The following is a 7340-nucleotide window of genomic DNA, read 5'->3' as shown; positions in this document are numbered from 1 at the left end:
GGAGAAGGACTGATACAGCCCTGGGAGCAGCGAATCCCTCCTGACCCCAGCAGGACTGCCATCCCCACAAGTTGGTATACTCTATCACCGCTGTGTGCATAGGGGTGCCCAGTGTGAGGGTGGCAGCATCCTCCTGGACTTGGCTGCATCCAAGCCTATGCTGCCTGCTAGGACAGAGGGATCATCTGCTGCTCTGCTGGCAGGATCCATCCCATTCAGGACCTGGGATAAGGGACAAGGGAGTGATGTGATATGATGTGGGGTGATATGACATGACGACATGGCTGGCTAGTGGCCCCAAGGGGATTACTGAGATCAGGGCAGCCTTAGCTGTCCCCTTTCTTCAGCAATCCTTATGAACAGCAAGAGGCAAACTCCTCCCTTGAGCCTACAGTAGCAGAGCATGTCCAGCCCTGGCTGCTGCCCTGGCTATGCTGGCTGGGAGCTCGTTTGGGCCACAGCACTGTAAGGAGCAGGGCGGGCATCTACCATTCCAGCCTTCCAGCCAGGACTGGGGTGTCCTGCCACGTCCTGGTAGTGGCTTGGCTCTCACTGTACCCAACCGTTGTGAGGTGCAGGAGCACAGCCCCATCCCTGAGAAGGGACCACCCAGTCTTATAACAGCCCCCTCCCCTTGGCTCTCCCCAACAACTCTGGGGCCTTATTTGGCTATGGTGACTTCCCTGCCCCCAGTGGTGTACCTTCTGCTCAGAGCATGGGGAATAGCTGTGAAGAACAGCCTGGAGCTTTATTTGCCAGGCCAGCAGCAGCCTGCAAGGCTGAGATGAAAGGTAGCTCCCTACCAGTGCCAGGGCCCTGCTGCCTGGCCCCTGACACGTGGACACATGGGCCTGGAATAAACCCTGGCAGAGCCAAGGCTCCCTCCCCAGCTCAGCATCTCTCCTCCCAAGCATCCAGTGAATGCATCTAAATTACCTCCCCGCCCCCGGGGTGACACGACCTTGGGTTCTTACATATACGCAGCCCTGGCAGTAGAAATACATTTACTGTAGCTGTCAGGATGGGAACAGGATGCTTTATGATAAAAGAGGCTTATCGCCGCTCAGTGGCCCAGAGCAGGCTGGCTTGGAGGATACAATTACCGGCTGCGCTGATGGGGGTGTCAGTGGCAACCAGACACGAGTTTGAATTAATGCTGTGGCTGCCGGGGTTATGGATGACAGACAAACAGCAGGGCCATGTGTTACCCCGACCTGCTGCGTAGTACAAATGCAGTCCGAGGATGAACTCATCACTTAGGTGCTGTCACTATGCTCATGTCCCAGGGGAGTAAAGGGAGAGTCCCATCCCAGTGGGGGAGGGGCATGATACCCCCACCCTGCCTCCTGGCACTTGGGCTCTGTCACCCTCCCTTCACTCACTGCTGGGATGATCATATGCTCTCCTATGAGCTCAAGGTGATGTCTGACAGCAACAGAGACATACAGCAGGTCACATCCTCCCAGTGATTCCCAGACAAGACAGAGAAGGCCGAGAGTCACTGGGGCCCACACATAGGTTACAGCTGAATACACCCAATCAGATGGGCTTCTTTTTGTGACCCGCAGGGCAGTGTGCCTAGAAGCAGGGAGGGGCTTGCAGGGGCCAGGTTGGGAATGTGGTACAAGCAAGACCCTGAAGCATCCCATGCTCGCTGCCTCCCCTTGGACCCCTTGTGGGATGGACAGCTGGCGGGCTGGGGCTGAGTAGTCCAGCAGCACCCAGAGGCAAGGATGCAGCAAGCCAGCCCTCTCAAGGCTGGTTCCCCATGGAGTCTTTTACCTGAGGGCAGGTGTCAGCAATGTTTTTGAGCAGAGTGCCAAAAACACCTGCAACCTCCACTTGTAAGATGTTGGCGTGCCATGTGCGGATGGTGATGGAGCCACGAGGTGCCTGATCCTTGTTGTGGCAGTGCAGGCCTAGCCCCTTCTCCACCATCCTCCCCAAGGCATGCGTGCCAAGCAAAATGCCTTCGAGTGCCACACTCTGGCATCTGTGCCGGGGGTTGCCTACCCCTGCCTTACGGCAAACGGCTCCTGGATCAGAACAGCCACGCTTACACTGCCTCAGCCTCCCTCAGCACAGGGACAAACAACTCCACAAGCTGCTGCATGGCTGATCACCTGTGCCTTCTGCTCTGTGCACCTGAAGTGTCCCAAGCAGGCCAGGGTCAGCCAGCTGGACTTTCTGATGACCTTAGCATCCTGCACTGCTCCTGGATCACCAAACATAGGGGAGTTTTGTCAGCTCCCCCAGGACATCTGCCAAGCACTTACAGCCTGAGGGAAAGATACTGCTAAGCATTTTCCACAGACTTAGCACAGCATCCCTGCCTGCTGCCCAGCCATATCCACAGAAAGGGCCTTCCCCTCCAAGCCACCTCAGGTCAAAGCAACCAGCCCCTCACTGAACCCCAGGATCAGTGCACATGCTGAGAAGGGGAGAAGAGTGCACCAAAGACTCAACTGAAAATACCCTTTGTTCCCCAAAGCTCAGAGCTGTTGGCAGGAAACTGGGCCCCTCACCAAAGCTTGCTCCTACTTCCCAGACCTCTGCAAAGACACTATCTCCCCTCTAACAGGGCAGGGTTTCATAGCGGTGAGGCTCTGCAGACTGAGATGCCCTCACACATGTTGCCCTACATGCCAGCCCTTTCGCACAGGTGCCGGGGGGAGGCAATCAGAGTAAGCACACTCCTAGAGCAGCTGGCGTCCCATAAGCTCCTGACCCCCTTTGGACTCGCTGTAATTTGTCCATCTGTCCAGACTCAGTGCCTCAGGCCTAGCACTGCCCAGACACATTGTTTAGAGGCAACCATTGTCTTGGCCTGATGTGGGACCAATAGCCTGAGATTTATAATTCCTGGGACACCTTTGACTCATGTTTAGTGCCTGTCCCAGATGCCAGCTTGTAACAGCTGCAAGGGGTGAATTTCAGGCCAGCTGGCCTTGCTCTGTTGCTCACCACAGCTTGGGGTGCCTTGCCTTTTCAGTGGATGATCCCTAGCTGTAACAAGCTGTGTTTTATGGTGGAAGATCAAAGGAATCACAGAGCAATTAGCCCGTCATTTGCTGACTGTATTTAGACCAGCCTCTGCTTTGCCTCTGAGGGACAGTTAATTAATAACTAGTCATTAACGATGGGGAGGAATAATTCTGTAGCACTGTGTATTTCATTAAGGCTTCGATCTGTGGAAAGTCATGTCCTTTCCCAGCACTAGACTGTGCACTCTCAGGGGTACTCAGGTTGGGAACTGTGGCCCCCACAGCAAAGCCACGGACTTTGCAGGTCCAAAGGGAATAAAGTCTGTGGCAGGATGTCATTTCTTCAGCCTCTGTGTATGCCATTCCTTGGCACTGCCATGTACCTAAGGGCCAGGGGAGCTCTCCCACTTTAACAGGTGACCTGGTAGTCACCCCTCCCTCCCTCCAAGCCACACAAGATGAGTCTAAACTCAGCAGCAATGTCATAGACTCACAGAACTGTAGGCTTGGAAGGGTCCTCAAGTGTCCCATCCCCGGCTTAAGTGTAGTAAATACTAATTCCTAAACCACCCCTGTCAATTGCTTAGCCAGCCTTTTCTTGAAAACATCCAGTGAAGCAGATTCCACAACTCCCCTGAGCAACTTGTTGCATTGTCCTAAGCCTCTTAACGTTGGGAAGATTTTCCTGAGGCTGAATCTGCTTTGCTGAACTTGAAGCCCATCGCCTTGTTTCCTGAACCCCATGGCAAAAGCAATAGGTTTTCTGGCATCCATTCAGATATTTGAAAACTGCTGCCATGTCCCACCTCATGTCCCATGAAATGAAATGACATTCTGAGCCCCGCTCCTAGTGGGAAAAGATCCATGTTAAGCAATTCACTGGCATCTCCAGGACCCTTGTTGACCAATTTGGCAGAGAGCACAAGGACTGAAGGGTCCCTAGAAAAAGTCTGCTATATGAATGAAGACAAAGCACAATCTCTGCACAGCATAGGCAGTTCAGACATTGGAGGACATATCTAGGCATGCTACAGGCAGGGGTCAGTCCATGGGCATTCAGGAAGATGTGCCCTTTCACCAAGGTGTGATATGCCCCACTCTGTCTGTTCATGCTGCCAACTGATCTGGAGATGATCAGAGCTGGTACACAGTCTTGCAAGGTCCTTGCTCAGTTCCTTGTAAACGGGCTATGAGGGTGATCTTCACACTGGTAGAAGTCAAACATGACCAAAAGGGATTAGAAGCAAGATCTGGAATCCCTCCCACAGGACTTAAAGCAACAACAACACAAATTTCCAGGAAGGACTGAGGGAATCAAAGGTAACGTGATTCTAAGGGCAGCAACTACAAAGTAGTTGTGCAAGTTTGGAAGTCTACCCACACAGTTCCTGGTCTGTACTGTCAAGGGTTGATGAAACAAGCAAACCTGGCTGGCATGAATCAAAAGGTCTGGCAGGAAATGAGGGAGACTAAGACAGTGTGCATCACCATACTACTTGCTGGGCGCATCTACATGTACATTAATGCAGCTTTTCTAATGTGTATTAAATTTAGTACCTCCAATTTGAGGTACTAAATTAATGTGCATTAGGCTGTGCTAATTAGCAGTAGTACATCTTCATGTTTTTTTAGTGACGCTAAATGCACAGTAGACCATTTTACTGTGCATTAGTGTAATGTCATGTTTTTTTACGTGATGCTTAAATGAAACCACATGTGTAGGTGTGCCCACTGATGGAGAGGAGCTACAGCTCCGACATTAGGAGCCACAGCCATCATTAAGACCAGATTAAAAGGAAATCAAATTGTCACAGACCACAGAGCCTGAAAAATCTGTGGAAGGCCAGGTGTTTAAAACAGTGTCCCACCCCATTTGAAGTGCACAGGCCTGATGGGAGAATTCAGGTTGTGCCAGTTCAAATACTGAAGAAACTTACTTTTTTTGAAAGGAAAACTCCTTGAGAGACTAGTTTGGCTTAGTTCAGCACTACAGCAAAAATGAATAGCTCAGAGGGTTGACAAAGAAGGGGGAGGTGAGATGGAGAGGTGGGGGCTTTAGAAGCTGACTTGAATTGCCCAGCTTTGATAATGCCTTAGAAAGGGACCAAGTTATCCAGACCTGGTTCAAGCCTCGAGGCACAGATTGGAGCCCAGTTTGAGCTGGCCTGGGAACAATAAAGGGCTAGAAAGAGGAAAGGGTTCCCAGCAAAGGATAAACTGACAACTGGCTGCTTTATAGACACAGCTGGACTTGGACTTGCGGGTCAGGATCAGTGAAAGGAGACCAGAGATGCTCTAAGAACCTGTGGAGTTTATCACAGAATTTGAAGCTTCCTTTACACTAAAACAGGAAGCAACTGTTGTTGGTAAAGATGATGGCTGACCATCATGAGCCTGTAAATGCTCTTGTTTAACTTTTCCTGGAAAGCAACTGTTACTTGTCTCAGCTGGAGACAGAATACAGGACCGGATGGATCTCTGTTTTCAGCCCGTATGGGACTTCTGTTCTTACATGTGATGGGAAGAGGGAGGTTTATGATACTCAGAAAAAGTAGCAAAGGAAAGGAAACTGGCCATGGTGGCAATACGAAGGGGAACAATGAGATGCTGGTCCTGGTAAAAGCTTGGCTATAAAAAAGAGCTGTATTGTTATAAATATAAGGCTGACCAGGACAAAGCACCACAAGCATCCAGGAAAAGTCCTTCCCCAGATTTGGGATCTGGGGACTCCAAGCTGAAGGAACGGCACATGGAAGTACAAGATTCAGCCCAAGTTTTCCTTTAGGTCCAGGCAGTTAAACAGCAGTAAGGAAAGGTGGCTCCTGAATGTGTTATAGGAGCAGAGACAGGCATAGAAGAGGGAACAGTGGCTCAACTATAACACCTATGAGATAGGATGTGCTAGAAGGGTGGGGGAACAGGGTCTCAACAGAGGCCATGACTGGGAAACCTGTGTGCAAAAACTTAGGAACACCGGGTTTTATTACCAAAACTCTGAAATTTGAGCAAGAACCTGGACAGCTGAGATAGTGAGTGCTCAGTGTGCATTTCATTAGAGCTAATAACCATGCAGGAAATGCCAGGAGAGCATCCTACAAACTCAGTCAGAGGAAATTCCCTTTAAAAATGTGACCCAAGTAAAACAGATGATTTGAAGGTAATTGGTTTGCAGTGAACCAGTTGTCCTGCCTCCAGGGGCAGAAACCACGATTACAGCTACACGCTGTAGCAGTTTCCGACAAGGGAATGACGAAGAATAGTTGAAACCTGCCAAGAGACCCAGGATCTCAGGGGAATTTAGGCTGGTAAAGTCCTGGATTCCTGTTCATTTGCTGAATGTTTTTGACAAGCAGCAAGTGATTAAAAAAGAGAAGGTGTAAAATGTGAACCATGGATCTCGTAAGTGCTGCTATAGAGGAAAACTACAAAGAGGAAAGGAGTGGGAAGGTAAGCGCTGAGAGTTTTGTCTGGACTAGTTCCAGCCTGTAGCTCTCCACTTCAATGAGGAACAGCCAAATGGTCTGAGAGGTCTGTGGGCTTGGGGTTGCTTCCCCAGTACAGCTGAGACAGAGGTCCTGAATAGAAAGAGACTGACCCTTTAAACAGGCTCAGTACCCTATTAAAAGACCTAAAATGTAAAGGTTCTTGCCTACTGCCCTGCACAGGAGACAGTCTGGATGTAGCAGCAGGTTCAGTCTAGTTTGCCAGAATGCATCTTAGAAGCTGGAATCACAAATGGAAGTGATCAAAGGGACAGGGGATGTCTGCTTTTATGCAGGACAAGGCCTATGGAAATGTAAGGACATAGCTTTTGGTCAATTCACTAGCTCTGTTTAAGAGGCTAGTGGGTATTGCACAGCATGTCTCCTGCAGCCTGGCTGCTGTTCCTAAGTGATATCCTGTTGCATGCTATGACCTGTGAATGAGAACTGATGTGTTTGCATGCAGTCTGTGGTAAGCTGAAGGCCCCTGGTCTGAAACTGAAGCTGAAATAACAGGATTTGTTCCAAATTGTGATAGCTGTGTAGGCAGCTTAGTGGGCCACACTGGTTTTCCTAGGTCTGTTCCCAAGCCAGTGATTCAGGATACAGGCATGGAACAGCCCTAGGCCTTCCCAGAAGTCTGGACAGCCTTTATCCAAGCAGGAGCTGAGGCAAATGATGAAATGCTAGCTGCAAATAAACTTTAAACAGAAGGGCACTTTGCTAAGGTACTGAGCAGGTAACTGTCACTTGATGATAGGACCAGCCAGAACAACCATCCAGAGAAAGGCAAAGGGGATGTTAGAAATATTATTAAAAATGCATTATCAATAGCTGTTAGCTCCCATCAATAGTGTTGTCCTCTAAATAAGCA

This window comes from Crocodylus porosus, unplaced genomic scaffold, assembly GCF_001723895.1.
Source record: "Crocodylus porosus isolate Cpor-Errol unplaced genomic scaffold, CroPor_comp1, whole genome shotgun sequence".
In the NCBI taxonomy this organism is placed as follows: Eukaryota; Metazoa; Chordata; order Crocodylia; family Crocodylidae; genus Crocodylus; species Crocodylus porosus.
Note: the sequence above shows the minus strand (reverse complement) of the source record.